The 18,510-nt window shown below is 42.6% G+C and overlaps 1 protein-coding gene across 1 annotated transcript in view; it reads right to left on the minus strand.

Annotated features, from left to right (window-relative positions):
• The window catches only part of LOC126463418 (gamma-butyrobetaine dioxygenase-like), a 200,870-nt gene extending 186,268 nt beyond the window's left edge, over nt 1–14,602 (minus strand). Inside the window, exon 1 of the mRNA XM_050096156.1 lies at nt 14,540–14,602. The gene's annotated coding sequence lies outside the window, so the exon portion shown is untranslated. The remainder of the gene's footprint in view (nt 1–14,539) is intronic.
• Between the last annotated feature and the right edge of the window lie 3,908 nt (nt 14,603–18,510).

Here is an 18,510-nt window from a genome sequence, read left to right on the forward strand (position 1 = left end):
TACGCTGTGTACTGTGAAAAACAATGATATTTCGTCTATAATTGTTACTCACATTTTAATATTCAAGCAGTATCAACTATAAAAAACAGTGAGTTTCCTAGTAGTATTGCCAAATGATGTTGAACACTGACTGTCACAATGGGTGAACTACTTGACAAAATAACCTCAACAGCTCACAGTTTTTAGCAGCACTAAGTGATGTTTCATATGCGATGGTGGAATACCGTGTTTGTTTATTCTCTCAATACACATGGTATAAATTTTGGGGGACGTTTGGCATAATTACTATAGCTATTTCCATATTGACTAAGAGTCATACAAAAAGTAGCTGAAAATGGCGACAGCACTCACTGTTTTCAGTTGCTTAAAATGCTGGTAAATGTGACTTGCATGTCATTGTTTGTTCACAGTATACAACGTATACAGAAAAGTAATGACGTGTTATAACAGGTCAGTACATTATAATCATCAGCCATAATTTATTTATGCAGGGCAAAATTTTCCGAGTTGATCTGCAACATGAAGGCAAAATTAAAATTCCAGCAACATTCGAAATTGTCTTTGGAACTACATTAATTTCTCGGTTTAATGTTTCTGTCCAGAAGAATTATGTACAATCCATTGGCTTTTACAAAAATACGAAACAATTTAATATCCCCATGTTTCACATTTCTATCCACATGATTTATGCACAATTAATCGGATTTTTTTTAAAAAAAATGACTACTCGCTTCTTTTGACTTTCGTTGTGCTTATGGTTCCTTCGTTGAGATATTCGTTATGTTCATGAAACACACAATAACATCCCACATTCTTGGGATTAGAGCTTAATAATTAATTATTTGACGTTTGTATCGACACAATCATGCACGATTCATGGGAGTTTTTGAAAATGACTACAAGCTTTTTTTTTACTTTCATTATGTTCAAGAAGTACCCAATAACATCCCAAATTGTTTGGATTACAGCTTAATAATTAATTATTTCGTGTTTCTGTCCCCATGATTTATGGGCGATTCATCGGATATAAAAAAATGACTGCAAGCGTTTCTTTTTTACTTTCGTTGTAGTTCCTTCGTTCAGACATTCATTATGTTCAAGAAACACACAATAACATCCAAAATTGTTAGGATTCCAGCTTAATAACTAACTCAGCTGGGCTGAACATACCATACGACTGCTGTAACTTCGTTTCTATACGTCTATTTACATTTAGCTTTCACGTTATCGGTGCAACCTCTGTGGTACAACTGGAAAAGTCGATACACGTACTCATGAAGTCGATTTAGGTTTATTTATGTCAACATGACGTAGCGTTACGTTACTATGACGTAGGGTTCTCCTCGCCTAGCGTGAGATGATGCTACCACTTCTGAAAATGTTTGTTATTAGATATCCAAAAAAGGGACATAAAGCCGTAAAATACAGTATTTTGCTAAAAGACCTTAAGGGAACATAAAGGAAAATCTCGTCAGTTTTCTAAATACTGTATCTTAAAGAATAAGAGTTGTTAGGTCCATGTAATTCTTACCATATTTTAACAAATCTTTTGGGAACATTTTAACGTACGAACCACAGCTTTTGGTCACATAATTTTTCTCTCCTATATTTTGCTTTGCAAGTGTAATAAAGCATGTTAATAATTAATGTACAAACTACACTGGTCAGAACATTATATGGCCACCTACCTAATAGCCGATATGTCGTCCTTTGGCAAGGATAACAGGGACGAAGCGTCGTGGTATGGAAGTAATGAGGCCTTGGTAGGTCGCTATAGGGAGTTGGTACCACATCTGCACACAAAATTCACCTAATTCCCCCGTAAATACCTGGGAGGGGGCGATGAGGTATGACACCACGTTCATCTCATCCCAGATGTTTTCGATCGATTTCGGATCTGGTGAGTAGAAGGAGGCGGGGGGGGGGGGGGGAGGGAGCGAAGAAGCACCTCAAATGGAACTCGCCACTGTGTTGCTCGAACCACTCCATAACACTTCTGGGCTTGTGACACATGGTGCACTATGTGTTGAAAAATGCCACTGCCGTCGGGAAACACGATCGTCATGAAGAGGTGTACGTGATTAGCAACCAGTGTATGGTGCTCCTTTGCTGGCACGGTGCATTGCACGAGTTCCATTGGACCCATGGATATCGACGTGAATGTTCTCCAGACCATAATGGAGCCGCCGCCAGCGTGTCTCCGTCCCACAGTCTCAAGAAGCTGTTCCGCTGGAAGACGACGGAATCGCGCCCTCCCATCGTCAAGATGAAGAAGGTATCGGAATTCATCAGACCATGCAACACTCTGCTACTGTGTCAACATCCAGTACCCATTTCAGTCGTAGTTGCCGATGTCGTGGTGTTAACATTGGCACATGCACTGGTCGTCGGCTGCGGAGGCCCATCGTTAAGAGTGTTCGGTGCACTGTGTGTTCACATATACACTATTGGCCATTAAAATTGCTACACCTCGAAGATGACGTGCTACAGGCGCGAAATTTAACCGACAGGAAGAAGATGCTGTGATATGCAAATAATTAACTTTTCAGAGCATTCACACAAGGTTGGCGCCGGTGGCAACACCTACAACGTGCTGACATGAGGAAAGTTTCCAAACGATTTCTCATACACAAACAGCAGTTGACCGGCATTGCCTGGTGAAACGTTGTTATGATGCCTCGTGTAAGGAGGAGAAATGCGTACCATCACGTTACCGACTTTGATAAAGGTCGGACTGTAGCCTATATCGATTACGGTTTATCGTATCGCGACGTTGCTGCTCGAGTTGGTCGAGATCCATTGACTGTTAGCAGAATATGGAATCGGTGGGTTCAGGGGGGTAATATGGAACGCCGTGCTGGATCCCAACGGCCTCGTACCACTAGCAGTCGAGATGACAGGCATCTTATCCGTATGGCTGTAACGGATCGTGCAGCCACGTCTCGATCCCTGAGTCAACAGACGGGGACGTTTGCAAGACAGCAACCATCTGCACGAACTGTTCGACGACGTTTGCAGCAGCATGGACTATCATCTCGGAGACCATGTCTGCGGTTAGCCTTGACGCCGCATCACAGACAGGAGCGCCTGCGATGGTGTACTCAACGACGAACCTGGGTGCACGAATGGCAAAACGTCATTTTTTCGGATGAATCCAGGTTCTGTTTACAGTATCATGATGGTCGCATCCGTGTTTGGCGACATCACGGTGAACGCACATTGGAAGCACGTATTCGTCATCGCCATACTGGCGTATCACCCGACGTGATGGTATGGGGTGCCACTGGTTACACGTCCCGGTCACCTCTTGTTCGCATTGACGGCACTTTGAACAGTGGACGTTACATTTCAGATGTGTTACGACCCGTGGATCTACCTTTCATTCGATCCCTGCGAAACCCTACATTTCAGCAGGATAATGCACGACCGCATGTTGCAGGCCCTGTACGGGCCTTTCTGCATACAGAAAATGTTCGACTGCTGCCCTGGCCAACACATTCTCCAGATCTCTCACCAATTGAAAACATCTGGTCAATGGCGGCCGAGCAACTGGCTCGTCACAATACGCCAGTCACTATTCTTGATGAACTGTGGTATCGTGGCGAAGTTGCATGGGCAGCTGTACCTGTACACGCCATCCAAGCTCTGTTTGACTCAATGCCCAGGCGTATCAAGGCCGTTATTACGGCCAGAGGTGATTGTTCTGGGTACTGATTTCTCAGGATCTATGCACCCAAATTGCGTGAAAATGGAATCACACGTGAGTTCTAGTATAATATATTTGTCCAATGAATACCCGTTTATGATCTGCATTTCTTCTTGGTGTAGCAATTTTAATGGCCAGTAGTGTACTTGTACTCTGCCCAGTATTAGAGTCTGATGTTAGCTCCGCCACAGTTCGCCGCCCGTGCTGTTTTACCAGTCTGCCCAGCATACGACGACCAACATCCGTAATGAGGGGTGGCCGCCCAACACCACGGCATCTGGACGTGGTTTCCCCTTGGTTTCGCCATGTGTTGAAGACACTCACCACTCCTGGAACACCCGACAAATCGTGCGATTTCCGAAATGCTCGTGCCGAGCCTCCAGGTCATCACAATCTGTCCTTGGTCAAACTCAGATAGACAGCGCGCCTCCCCCATTCTAAACACGGACAGCATGCTCACTGATACTAAATGCAACATGCGTGTGTCTGATTGACAGTCATTCATCGCCTAGTGACGTTGCTATCGCCTGGGCACCTGGACGGGTTCGCATCGATAATAGGTTCTTGGTCCTAATATTCTCGCTGATCAGTATATGTGCACGTATCACAATACAAAACCAATATTGATTTTTTTCTGGAAGTTCTTAAATCAGTTATCCTTGAAGTACACCTTTTAATACAAGCCAATAGAGCCTATTTTGCCTTAACAAAACTTCTATCCTCAAGGCTCTTGACTCGTACCACTAAATTAACTATCTATAAATCACTTATACGACCAGTGCTTACATATGCCTCTGAAGCCTGGACATTAACAACTAAAGATATTGAAATACTGGATGCATTTGAAAGAAAGGTACTTAGAAGAATTATCGGCCCAATCTGTGAAAGAGGAAGATGGAGGAGGAGATACAATCATGAGTTGTATATCATATACAAAGACTAACCCATCAAAAGGATAGTGAAATCATGCAGACTGAGGTGGGCGGGACATTTGGCTCGCATGAATGATACAGAAGTACCAAAAAGAATATTACAAGGAAAGCCAAGAGGCCAGAAAGGACGTGGTCGACCAAGAGTCAGATGGGAAGATGGAGTAATCGAACATCTTAGGAAGATGGGCTATAGAAACTGGAGAGTACTGGCAAAGGACCGAGAGAAATGGAAGGAAATTGTAGAAGAGGCCAAGGCTTATCATGAGCTGTAGAACCAAGGAAGAAGAAGATAAAAAATTGCAATAAGTAACTCATAGTTTATCTTCAAAAACATTTTAATTTTAAATTTTAGGTCATAAGAATGAGCTACTTTTTAATTAAGTTTGTTCTGAGACAGTATACAAAATCTCAACCCTCTATTTTAATAGTTTTTAACCAGTGTGTACCAGCGCATCAAATATGTGAACTTTCGAAAAATTCAAGTAAAGTAAAAACGCATTTCTCTATCGTTTCGAAGAGTCTCCTGCTGTCAGTGACGAACCTTTCTGCATACTGAGTCCCACAGGCACTCTCGTCTATTCCATAACCTTATACCTTGGCACTGAACCACCACTGAAACATAAAAGAAATACTTTTTTAAAAGTATTTCGTCCAACCAGAACAGCTTTTCATATCTGTTCCCTTACATAGCTGTTGAAATTCTCATTTGGCTTTCGAGACCTACCATGTAAACACTTCTCTGATAATCTTGTGTCACAAAGATCGCTAAGTACATGTTTTTTCAACTTGCATTATAAAAAGTGGCAAAGAATGCTTATGGCTGTATGTCTTACATTCAATAATAGCCCTCTGGTAGCCACACCATGGCTCATATCCAAGTGGCCAGAGTTCATGACATGGGTTATAATTTGTAAATGTTTTATGTAAGAAGGCAGCCCATACTGCCTTTCTCAAAGGATTCAATCTGATAAGTTTTAAAACATTCCCACTACTACTAAAAAAACATAAAATTTCCTGAAGTTGTTGATAAGGTCCCATAGGAAACTACCACAACTAATTTCATTACTTCGCTATAAACACGTATGACAGTGGCAAAACAGTGTCTAAACTCTCTGTATACACAAAAGCGAAGCAACCATGCTGCTTTCAGAGGTTAACCACCATTAGAGACAAAAGACTCATAAAAATAAACAACTGAGAACCAAATTCTGGGCACAACAAGAAATTGAATACATAATTGGCGAATATCAAATCCAAACAAATCTTGCCCAGAAAAATTTTTGTTCTTAAATTTATTCACAGACATCAAAAAAATTTGTAATAAGTAAGTAGATTGCACCTTTGTGAAGTTTAAAAGCTTAATGACTCAGTGGGTCGCAAATCTCACTCCAAAATTCTAAAAGAAGATCTGGACCTCCAAATCACTGCAGTTTTTAATGAAACACTACATGGTGGTACAAAAACTAAGGTAAAATTCAGGCGAGAAATTTCGGAATAGTTTTTGAAATTAAAACGGGAGGGGGGCAGGGTGATAGACTCTTTCTTTTACTTTTCAACTGTGCCTAGAAAAACGTAATATAAGAGTGGCGAAAACAGAAATGGGTACCGGTACTTAAAACTGACCAATCGAATCAATTATGAAAAACCAGTATTAAAGTAGACTGCTTAGCTTTTGCAGACGACCTGGCAGTTCTCTGACAGAACATTCAAATAACACTGAAACAGTAAGTCTAGAAACTTTATTTTAAAACAAAAAAAGTACATTTCTATCAATAACATGATACTCAAAATTCCAAAAAGCTAAATATGGGAAAATGAAACGCGCTTCTCATTTCAAATATTTAGGCGAAACCATTCAGGAGACTGGCCTGGGAAAGACTGATTACGAAATTCGTGGCCACTAGATGGAAACTGCCTTCAGTCTTACAAGTAAAGCATCTCAAAATACACGAAACTGAGAAAATACACGGTCATAAAACAAAAGCGTCTTTATGGGACTGAAATGCTAATTTTAGGCACAAAGAGAGATATCGGAGAAATCGAGAAAAGAGAATGAAAACTAATCGGAAAACTTTTAGGTCCAAATTATAGTGAAGAGGGAACATGCAAATTAAAGAAAATAAAGAAAAGTGTGCCAACATTTATTCAGATATAAAAAAGTGCAGGCTAGAATTTTATGAAGATAATAGCCAGACAGGTTGTGAAATTGTGCAACAGCCACAATAAACCTACAAATTAAGCAATAAAATGAATCGGTGCAGTAAAAGAAGACGTGAAGGAATCAGGAATAAAACATGATTTACCACACGGAAAAACTTTTAGACAGAAAATTCACAATTGGACAGATTGGCTGGTAGAAAAACCAATGAAGACCGGAACAACTTGGTCTGACGAGGGGGAAAGAAGCTATGCTGAGTAATGTTGGCACGAAGAAAAACCAAAACAAAACTCTGAAAATGTTCTTTGTTGTACATTTAATTGATGCATAAGTTCGTAATGTTTTTCCATAAGTTTAATAAACACAACAGATACACATAACAGAGATTCTAGTCATCAAGAATGTCTTCTCCTTCAATATTTACAACAGTCTGCCAACGCTGGGGTAACTTTTCGCTTCCTTAATTGTAGAAATCGTGTGGTTTTTAGGCGAAGAACTTGTCGAGACATGTTCGGAGCGCATTTTTATCCGGAAGGAAGTTCCTTGAAGGCTTTTCGGTAGAGAGCGGAAAAAGGTGAAAATCTGAGGCTGCCAGATCAGGTGAATAAGATGGATGCAGAATGTATAGTGTTCTCTGTCAGTCTAGCAGAATGCGGGCCGGAGTTATCCAGGAGTAGCATCACTTCACGCAGTCTTCGTGGTTGTTGTTCTCGGACTGCGTATGCAAGCTATTCGTAGTACACCACAACATCGCTGTTCCACCAGATGCATAACAACATCTTTTGGGGACGCGAGCAGATCTTTGTGCAGGCAGTTGCTGCTTTGTTTGGACTCAACCATTACTTTCATTTCCTTATGTTAGCATAAAGATACCATTTCTCGTCATCAGTAACGGTACAGAATAGGAATAGTCGATTTGTTCGCGAGCCAATTAATGGCGAGGAAGCAGAGATGCACATACCGTCACCTGCTTATTTTTGTGATTTTGGATTAGAGAATGTGGTAGCCATACAAGAGATTTTTGAACCTTCCCCAATGCATGCAAATGTCAAACGATGGTGGAATGATCACATTTCATCACATTTGGCTGTTTTAGATTACAATGACATGGATTAATGGGATTTGGTGGGAGTGCAGCGGCACCAGTTTAATTTTTTCATTGGTGGGACAGTAAATATAACTTTTGAGATTTTTTAAGACACCTCTGGGTCTGCTTCCAGGGGAGACACTTCAGGATCTTCTCTCATTTGAGACACTTCAGTAAGGACGCTTCGGGCAGAGACTTCGCCCAGCAGAACTCTGGTTCAGACCTCGTCTGCTGCTGCAAGCAAACAGGCGCACTTAGCGAGGTATCGGCACCACCTGCAGTAAGCACATTCACATTTCAATGAAGGCGAGATTTACGAGCAGCACCGGCAGTGTAGGTCGCGATGAATTTAGTAACTCTCCATAATTTCACGGTTAGGTTCAGCTTAGCAACTGGGGCAATTGTCTCACTTCTGTTTCGTGCACGATATGCTGTCATTGCTGTCGAGACGCGTCTTATGGACAGTCAGTTTTTAATAGTAAGCTGAATTTACCATCACGTACTTCACTATTCTAAACTTTGCCAACCATAGGTCATTCCAGTTTTGTTTTCTTTGTTTTATTATTAGCGTTTGGTACATCAGGAGTACACTTTTACTGAATTCAAAGAAAATCAATTAATAAACTTACGGATTTACCTTATCTTTGAATTTCATTTCATAGTTAGTCATCCCGTTGCACGGTTAGTGAAAATTTGTAATTACCATAACCCCCATGGGTGGGTCGAAAATTAGCGTTTGTTCTCTGTTGCACACAGTTCAATTAGCATATTTCTTTGGGTAGAGATCTACACTCATGCTCATAAATTAAGGATAATTGCAGAGTGTCCTGCCACGCTGGCGCTAATAGCGTAGGCACATAGGGAACACACACGACACAGATCTGTAAGTCCACGGTATTGGTGATAAGTCGAGAAAACTGTCCCGAAACACATGTACTACAAAACGCCACTGTATGCTACGACTTATCTTAGAAGCTAGATTAAGGAAAGACAAACTTACGTTTCTAGCATTTATGGACTTATAGAAAACTTTTGACAATGTTGACTGGAATACTCTCTTTCAAATTCTGAAGGTGGCAGGGGTAAAATACTGGAAGCGAAAAGCTATTTACAATGTGTGCAGAAACCAGATAGCAGTTATAAGAGTCGAGGGACATGAAAGGGAAGCAGTGGTTGGGAAGGGAGTGAGACAGGGTTGTAGCCTCTCCCCGATGTTATTCAATCTCTATATTGAGCAAGCAGTGAAGGAAACGAAAGAAAAATTCGGAGTAGGTATTAAAATCCATGGAGAAGAAATAAAAATTTGAGGTTCGCCGATGACATTGTAGTTCTGTCAGAGACAGCAAAGGACTTGGAAGAGCAGTTGAACGGAATGGACAGTGTCTTGAAAAGAGGGTATAAGATGAACATCAACAAAATCAAAACGAGGATAATGGAATGTAGTCGAATTAAGTCGGGCGATGCTGACGGAATTAGATTAGGAAATGAGACACTTAAAGTAGTAAAGGAGTTTTGCTATTTGGGGAGCAAAATAACTGATGATGTTCGAAGTAGAGAGGATATAAAATGTAGACTGGTTATGCCAAGAAAAGCATTCCTGAAGAAGAGAAGAGAGTATAGATTTAAGTGTCAGGAAGTCATTTCTGAAAGTATTTGTATGGGGTGTAGCCATGTATGGAAGTGAAACATGGACGATAAATAGTTTGGACAAGAAGAGAACAGAAGCTTTCGAAATGTGGTGCTACAGAAGAATGCTTAAGATTAGGTGGGTAGATCATGTAGCTAATGAGGAAGTACTGAATAGGATTGGGGAGAAGAGAAGTTTGTGGCACAACTTGACTAGAAGAAGGGATAGGTTGGTAGGACATGTTCTGAGGCATCAAGGGATCACCAATTTAGTATTGGAGGGCAGCGTGGAGGGTAAAAATCGTAGAGGGAGACCAAGAGATGAATACACTAAGCAGATTCAGAAGGATGTAGGCTGCAGTAGGTACTGGGAGATGAAGAAGCTTGCACAGGATAGAGTAGCATGGAGGGCTGCATCAAACCAGTCTCAGGACTGAAGACCACAACAACAACAACAACATGCTGCGCATGTACCCCGACATCAATATGGGGTACGATCACCATGCACACAGGCCGCACAACGGGTTGGCATACTCTGGATCAGGTGGTCGAGCAACTGCTGAGGTATAGCCTCCCATTCTTGCACGAGTGCCTGTCGGAGCTCCTGAAGTGTCCGAGGGGTGTGAAGACATGCAGCGATACGTCGACCGAGAGCATTCCAGACGTGCTCGATGGGGTTTAGGTCTGGAGAATAGGCAGACCACTCCATTCGCCCGATATCATCTTTTACAAGGTACTCCTCCACGATGGTAGTTTGGTGGGGCCGTGTGTTATCATCCATCAGGAGGTAGGTGGGACAGACTGCACCCCTGAAAAGGCAGACATACTGGTGCAAAATGACGTCCCGATACACCTGACTCGTTACAGTTCCTCTGTCAAAGAAATGCAGGGGTGTACATGCACCAATCACAATCTCACCCCTCACCATCAAACCACGACCTCCATACAGGTCCCTTTCAAGGACATTAAGGGGCTGGTATCTGGTTCCTGGTTCAAGCCAGATAAAAACCCGGCGAGAATTACTGTTCAGACTATACCTGGACTCGTCCGTGAAAATAACCTGGGACCACTGTTCCAATGACCATGTACTGTATTCTTGACACCAGGCTTTACGGGCTCTCCTGTGACCAAAGGTCAGTGGAATGCACCTTGCAGGTTTCCGGGCGAATGAACCATGTCTGTTCAGTCGTCTGCAGACTGTGTGTCTGGAGACAACAGTTCCAGCGGTTGCGGTAAGGCCCTGAACAAGGCTACTTGCAGTACTCCGTGGCCGTCTGCGGGCACTAATGGTGAGATATCGGTCTTCTAGTGGTGTTGTACATTGTGGACGTCCCGTACTGTAGCCACTGGACATGTTTCCTGTCTCTTGGAATCGTTGCCATAATGTTGAGATCACACTTTGTGGCACACGGAGGGCCCTTGCTCCGACCTGCTGTTTGACGAGCCTCCAGTCGCTGTAGTATTCTACCCCTCATAACGTCATCAATATGTGTCCTTTGAGCCATTTTCAACATACAGTCACCATTAGCACGTCTGAAAACGTCTGCACGCTTACTCGCTGCACCGTACTCTGACATGCACCAACACACCTCTGCGTATGTGGACTGCTGCCAGCGCCACCGTGCGACGACCGCAGGTCAAATGCACCGCATGGTCATACCCCGAAGTGATTTAAACCCGCAAACCGCCCGCCAGAGCGTTTTTTCACCATGTATCATCATTATCCTTAATTTATGCGCATGAGAGTAGATGGGCAACTAGCTAGCATAATCAATCTCATTTTAACAAACGGTTTCATTTCGTATCTAGGAGTAACCATATGTTGCGACCTTAAGTGGAATGATCACATAAAACATGTGGTAGGAAACGTTAATGGCAGACAGAGGAAGAATCTAATCAGCGCATCGGAGATGCTGAAGAAACTCCAGTGGCAGACACTACAACAAAGTGTATCAAGTTATATATCAAGAAAAAGAATGCTGTTGCAAGTCCGAGAGAGCACGCTAAGGGCAGAATTGGCTAAATATTACTTCCTTCCACATACGTCTCGCGACATGAACGCAACGAGGAAACTGGAGGTAATACTGAGGTGTAGTGACAATCATTCTTCCCATGTGTCATACGCCAATAGAACAAGGATGGGGATCAGATATTTGTACCAGAAGTATCCTCAGCCACACATCGTCAAGTGGGTTGCGGAGATGTAGATAGAATGTGACAGGGATTCCATTGGGATCTGGAGCTTTGTCTACCTTTAGCACGCCACTGATACAGACATCTATATCACTCATCTTAGCTGTGGAGTGAGAATGAAAATGAGGCCGGATGTTTGTTTGTAAAGTGACATTTGATTTCGGAGTCCAGCGTTTCTGCTTCTGATTTTACTTTGCTACTCTCATGTAGTGACCGAGCAAGAGGCAAAGTGCTAAGACAGTCAAATCCCTTTCCGACCACCCAAATTTAGGTTCTCGATGACTTCCTTTGTTCTGTTTTTCTTTAAACATTTACGTTCCATCAACTGAATTTTAACACCGAGTAAATACCAGGCGTGTCTGGACAGTACTGTATGTTCAATTTTGGTTCAAATGGCTCCAAGCACTATGGGAGAATTAACATCTGAGGTCATCAGTCCCCTAGACTTAGAACTAATTAAACCTAACTAACCTAAGGACATCACACACACCCATGCCCGAGGCAGGATTCGAACCTGCGACCGTAGCAGCAGCGCGGTTCCGTACTGAAGCGTCTAGAACCGCTCTGTCACAGCCGCCGGCTACCATTTCTGGAAAGCTCATAAAAACAGTTTTCAAACCAAATTTGTTTTTGTAAGAAAGAGAATTTCTTAAACAATTTTTCTACATGGTTGCCATCATTCTTCAGACATCTGTTATAGCGGATAACAAATTTTTCTATGCTCTTTTCATAGAAAGATGACGTTAGTGAAGACAGCTACTGCCGAACTCAGTTTTTGTGTCGTCGTCACTGTCAAAGCGCTTTCCACTAAAATCACGCTTCACGTTCAAGAACAAGTGGTAGCCAGAAGGAGCGAGATCGCGGTTGTACGGCTGGTGATCGAACTGTTCCCAGCCAAATTGCTGAATAGGGTTTTGAGTGATGCTTTGGCGGATTCACCTCTGGGAAGTAACGCAACAAGCAGCATTCCCTGTCTGTCTCGGAACACAGTACAGATGGTTATTTGTGTTCACAACTTTGGTTCAAATGGCTCTGAGCACTAAGGGACTTAACTGCTGTGGTCATCAGTCCCCTAGAACTTAGAACTACTTAAACCTAACTAACCTAAGAACATCACACACATCCATGCCCGAGGCAGGATTCGAACCTGCAACCGTAGCAGTCGCGCGGTTCCGGACTGAGCGCCTAGAACCGCTAGACCACCGCTGCCGGCCTCGCAACTTTGCCCTCAATTTTTGTTTATTGGTGGCTCGTGAGTGGCTCAAGGCCGGTTCGAGAACATTTTCCACACAAGTGACTTCTCATCACTTGCGCTCCCTCTCCACCCGCCCTTCAGTCTTTTATCCTTGCACAGTGTCACCCCTGTCATTGTTAGCTACTTGCATAGAAATCTCTCTCTTAGCTTGGCACCACAAGCGGCCACTACTAATTGTGAATTCGTTCTGTATGGAAATCTTGCTGTTGTGGCGTCTGTGACGCCACTGTTAGATGGCACCATAATGGGCAATTTGTGCTGCTTGGGTCCTAAACTGACCCTGCTCGGATTACATCTGTAAATGGTATAATGTGTCACTTGGGTCTCAAATTGGTCCTGCATTCATTACATCTGTAAACGATGTAAAGAGATTTAACCTCTTGAACAGAACTGTTAATAGAATGAATGAATTAGTTAATGTGGGGGATGAAAAGAATGTAGTTTATCGCATACTCCAATCAATTTTTATCTGGCGTACTCAGAGCAGATATCAGATGAAATAAAAAATTTGTGTAGGCAATATAAATTAGAGTATTGGCACACAACTTTACATACACTTCGCTGGATAGAGCTTCACTTACATCAATTCAAGATGCGCTTCTTAAAAGCGGACTGAGAATTTAAGGAAAAAATTCGTAACCTCTAGTTTTCTCCGTCTAAAACCAAATAACGTCTTTGACAGGATCCTCGTTTGTCCAATGTATGTAGGTCTTTAGTACTACCGAACAGATTAAGCATTGCAAGTGAGGTACATTGTTCTACAAACTGGAAATTGTTAAGTATTTATGTATGAGAAGACTCTTGAATAGTAAACTGTATAAAGCAACAGGTGAATGTTTTCTTATAAGGCAAGGAACTGCCAAAGTCTCAATCACTTCAAAGTTGATGGCTAACTGCATATGACATCTCTCACTGTGAATGTACATGCTGAAGTGTAATACCTCCGAATTTTTGTATGAAAATCCCTAAAACTTTTTAAATAAAAGAAGCGTTATTAACATTCTACGTCCTTATTCGTTATATCTACATATTTATTTCTCAACATAGTCGCCCTGAAAACGAATACAATTTCCCCACCGAGAGGCCTGTTTGTTGATACGGTCACTGTAGAAAGTTTGTTGGCGGAGTCACAAATTCAGCTCTGCTTGCACCACTTCATCACAGAGTGCAGTCCTCGAAGGTGTTCTTTAAGTTTTGCAAGCAGATGAAAATCGGATGTGTCCAACTCGAGATTGTATCGATTATGATGAAATTGTAGCGACAATGAACCGAAGGTGTCGGATTGTTGCAGACGTCGCGACAGTTACGTTACACTCCGCTACAATTCGGCGCCCTCTAGCTGCAGTGGGCTGCAAATATATGGACATGAAGGGCAGAGATGTTGAATGTCACGACTTCTCGCATAAAAAGTTCGGAGGCATTACTTTTCAGCAAGCCCTCGTATTTACCTGGTACACTATCACCATGCTTATATTACGTATTTCAGTCGCGCTGGTACAATGTCTTCAATGTCTAGAAGCAATGTTTACCACATTACACAATAATAAGATTACGACACATTCAAGAAGTGTGTAGAGCATACCTCCGTTTAAGCGGAAGTCAAATGCGATGCAGGAGGCAGTTAATTCGTTGTCGCGAAGGTATTTTCGAGGAGCAGATTAGAACCTAATTGTGTGTACTCAAACATCCATTCCGTGACGGTACAACAGCGAGAAGTGTGTCGGTGAAAGATTTCGGATAGATGCGGCGCGGCAAGCAGCTGCCGCCTACTGACTCACTAAGCGGCCAACGGGCAACTGGCGCCGGGTGAACTTTACCCTCGACTCGCTGCTACGCACCAAGCGTTCGAGTGACATGTCTGCGCGCACAGGCATACGAGCACTGGAGCCAGCACAAAGAAAACAAATTCACTTGCGCCGCGCTGCGCGACGACACAGTGGAAAGGGGGGGCAGGGGGGATTGAATTCATTCCCCTGAACAGAGGGAGAGTACCGTACTAGTTTCTTTGACCGTTAATTACTAAACGTAATTCAGCTCAGAAACACGATGTAAGGCACTACTAATGTAATTTTTATGATCGTCAGCCATTTGACGTCTACTGCTGGATAATGAGGGTCTTCCTGACTTTTCACACGCATTTTGGTCTTGAGCCAAAGTAGCCTACGAGGTGCAGTTGTCACATTCAAAAAAAAAAATCAAGCTGCAACTATGAAACACACTAATCGACTGGTGTTAAATCCTCTACATATTAGACCTCTCCTTGACATGTTCACCCTGCAAGGCGGCATATTTTTCCGAACGATGACTCGGCAGATACTTTTCGTCTACATCTACATGCGACTCTGCGATTCACACTTGGATGCCTGACGGAGGGTTCATCGAACCATTTTCATTCTATTTTCTTACCGTTCCACTCCCTAAAAGCGCTCAGGAAAAACGAGCACTTAAATCTTTCCGCGCGAGCTCTATTTTATCTTATTTTATTACGATGGTCATTTCTCCCTACGTGTTGGCGCCAGCAAAATATTTTCGCAATCAGAGAAGAAATATGGTGATCGAAATTTCGTGAACAGACCTTGCTTTTAATTATACGAGGGTAATCCCAAAAGTAAGGTATCCTATTTTTTTTATAAGTACAGGGCTATTGCAAATGATTGAAGCGATTTCATAAATTCACTGTAGCTCCATTCATTGACATATGGTCACGACACACTACAGATATGTAGAAAAACTCATAAAGTTTTATTCGGCTGAAGCCGCACTTCAGGTTTCTGCCGCCAGAGCGCTCGAGAGCGCAGTGAGACAAAATCGCGACAGGAGCCGAGAAAGCGTATGTCGTGCTTGAAATGCACTCACATAAGTCAGTCATAACAGTGCATCGACACTTCAGGACGAAGTTCAACAAAGATCCACCAACTGCTAACTCCATTCGGCGATGTTATGCGCAGTTTAAAGCTTCTGGATGCCTCTGTAAGGGGAAATCAACGGGTCGGCCTGCAGTGAGCGAAGAAACGTTTGAACGCGTGCGGGCAAGTTTCACGCGTAGCCCGCGGAAGTCGACGAATAAAGCAAGCAGGGAGCTAAACGTACCACAGCCGACGGTTTGGAAAATATTATGGAAAAGGCTAAAGCAGAAGCCTTACCGTTTACAATTGCTACAAGCCCTGACACCCGATGACAAAGTCAAACGCTTTGAATTTTCGGCGCGGTTGCAACAGCTCATGGAAGAGGATGCGTTCAGTGCGAAACTTGTTTTCAGTGATGAAGCAACATTTTTTCTTAATGGTGAAGTGAACAGACACAATGTGCGAATCTGGGCGGTAGAGAATCCTCACGCATTTGTGCAGCAAATTCGCAATTCACCAAAAGTTAACGTGTTTTGTGCAATCTCACGGTTTAAAGTTTACAGCCCCTTTTTCTTCTGCGAAAAAAACGTTACAGGACACGTGTATCTGGACATGCTGGAAAATTGGCTCATGCCACAACTGGAGACCTACAGCGCCGACTTCATCTTTCAACAGGATGGTGCTCCACCGCACTTCCATCATGATCTTCGGCATTTCTTAAACAGGAGATTGGAAAACCGATGGATCGGTCGTGGTGGAGATCATGATCAGCAATTCATGTCATGGCCTCCACGCTCTCCCGACTTAACCCCATGCTATTTCTTTCTGTGGGGTTATGTGAAAGATTCAGTGTTTAAACCTCCTCTACCAAGAAACGTGCCAGAACTGCGAGCTCGCATCAACGATGCTTTCGAACTCATTGATGGGGACATGCTGCGCCGAGTGTGGGAGGAACTTGATTATCGGCTTGATGTCTGCCGAATCAATAAAGGGGCACATATCGAACATTTGTGAATGCCTAAAAAAACTTTTTGAGTTTTTGTATGTGTGTGCAAAGCATCGTGAAAATATCTCAAATAATAAAGTTATTGTAGAGCTGTGAAATCGCTTCAATCATTTGTAATAACCCTGTACATAGACCTGTTTATTTCTACAATGGTTTACATCAGTTTACAGCTTGAAAATTTAGCTATTTTTCGACGTAATCACCATTTCTGTCGATGCATTTTTGTAGACGCTGTGGCAGTTTTTGTATGCCCATGTCATACCAGCTCACTGCCATGCTGTTCAGAAAGTTATGAACCTCTTCTTTCACCTCGTCGTCTGAGCTGAATCGCTTTCCGGCCAAATTTTCTTTTAACCTAGGGAACAGGTGATAGTCAATGGGCGCCAAGTCAGGACTATAGCGTGGATGGATGATTATGTTCCACTGAAACTGTTGCAGGAGAGCAACGGTTTGCTGAGCGATGTGTGGGCGAGCGTTGTCATGGAGAATGTGTACGCCCTTATTCAACATTCCTCTTATCCGGTTCTGAATTGCCAGTTTTAGTTTTTTCAGTCTCACAGTACCTCTTCTTCTTCTTCAGTAGCTCTACAGCCCTTGGTGAGCCTTGGCTTCTTCAACAATCTCCCTCCACACTTCTCGGTTATTTGCTGCTCTTTTCCACCCCCGGACTCCCATATTGCTGATATCCATTATTACCTCATCGATCCATCTTCTTCTAGGTCTCCCTTTTCGCCTGACTGAATGGATCATACCTTTCATCATTTTCTTTGGAATTCTATCCTCTGTCATTCTCTCCAAGTGTCCTAGCCATCGTATTCGCTGAGATTTCACAAATTTTACTATGTCACTGCCTTGTATTAACTCTTGTAATTCGGCATTGTAGCGTATTCTCCAGCCTTCTTCCTCCCTTATTGGCCCATAGATTTTGCGTAGTATTTTCCGCTCAATGCTTCTTAGAGCATTTTTATCGTGTTCCGTCAACGTCCATATCTCTGAGCCGTATGTGATAACTGGGCGGACTAGGGAATTATATATTAGCAGTTTAGTTTTTCTTGTAACAAGGCTATTTTTGAAAAGCTGCATATTTGCAAAGTAAGCTCTGTTTCCTGCTTGTATTCTTTCCCTTATAGCCTTTCTAATACTGTTATCATTTGTTATTAGGGCTCCCAAGTAGTTAAAAGAGGACACTCCATTGAAGCATTTCCCATTGATGTTTAGGTTTTTAGGGGTTCTTCTGGCCTCAGATTGTGACATTACCATATATTTTGTTTTGTTTTCATTTACTATGAGGCCAATTTTTAAGGCTTCTGTTTCCATTGCCCGGTATGTTTCTAGGAGTGTATTGGTATTTCTTCCTACTATAGCAATGTCATCAGCGTATGCACGTATCTGGCTAGTTTTCATAAATATGGTGCCTCTTTTGTTGATTTTATTTACTGCACTATGCAGGGCTATGTTGAATAGGACAGTGGAGAGACTATCCCCTTGTTTCACACCTTTATTAAAGTCAAAGCTATCACTTGTTCTGCTAAGGACCTTTACTTTTGCTCTTGTCTCTGTCATTGTCATTCTGATTAGTCTTATTAATTTAGCACATATAACAACTTCTTTCAGTACTCTGTATAGTTCTTGCCGATTTATGCTGTCAAAGGCTTGTTTGAAATAGATGAATAAGAAATGCAGATCTATATCATATTCCTA

The sequence above is a fragment of the Schistocerca serialis genome, chromosome 1, assembly GCF_023864345.2.
Source record: "Schistocerca serialis cubense isolate TAMUIC-IGC-003099 chromosome 1, iqSchSeri2.2, whole genome shotgun sequence".
NCBI classification, from domain to species: domain Eukaryota; kingdom Metazoa; phylum Arthropoda; class Insecta; order Orthoptera; family Acrididae; genus Schistocerca; species Schistocerca serialis.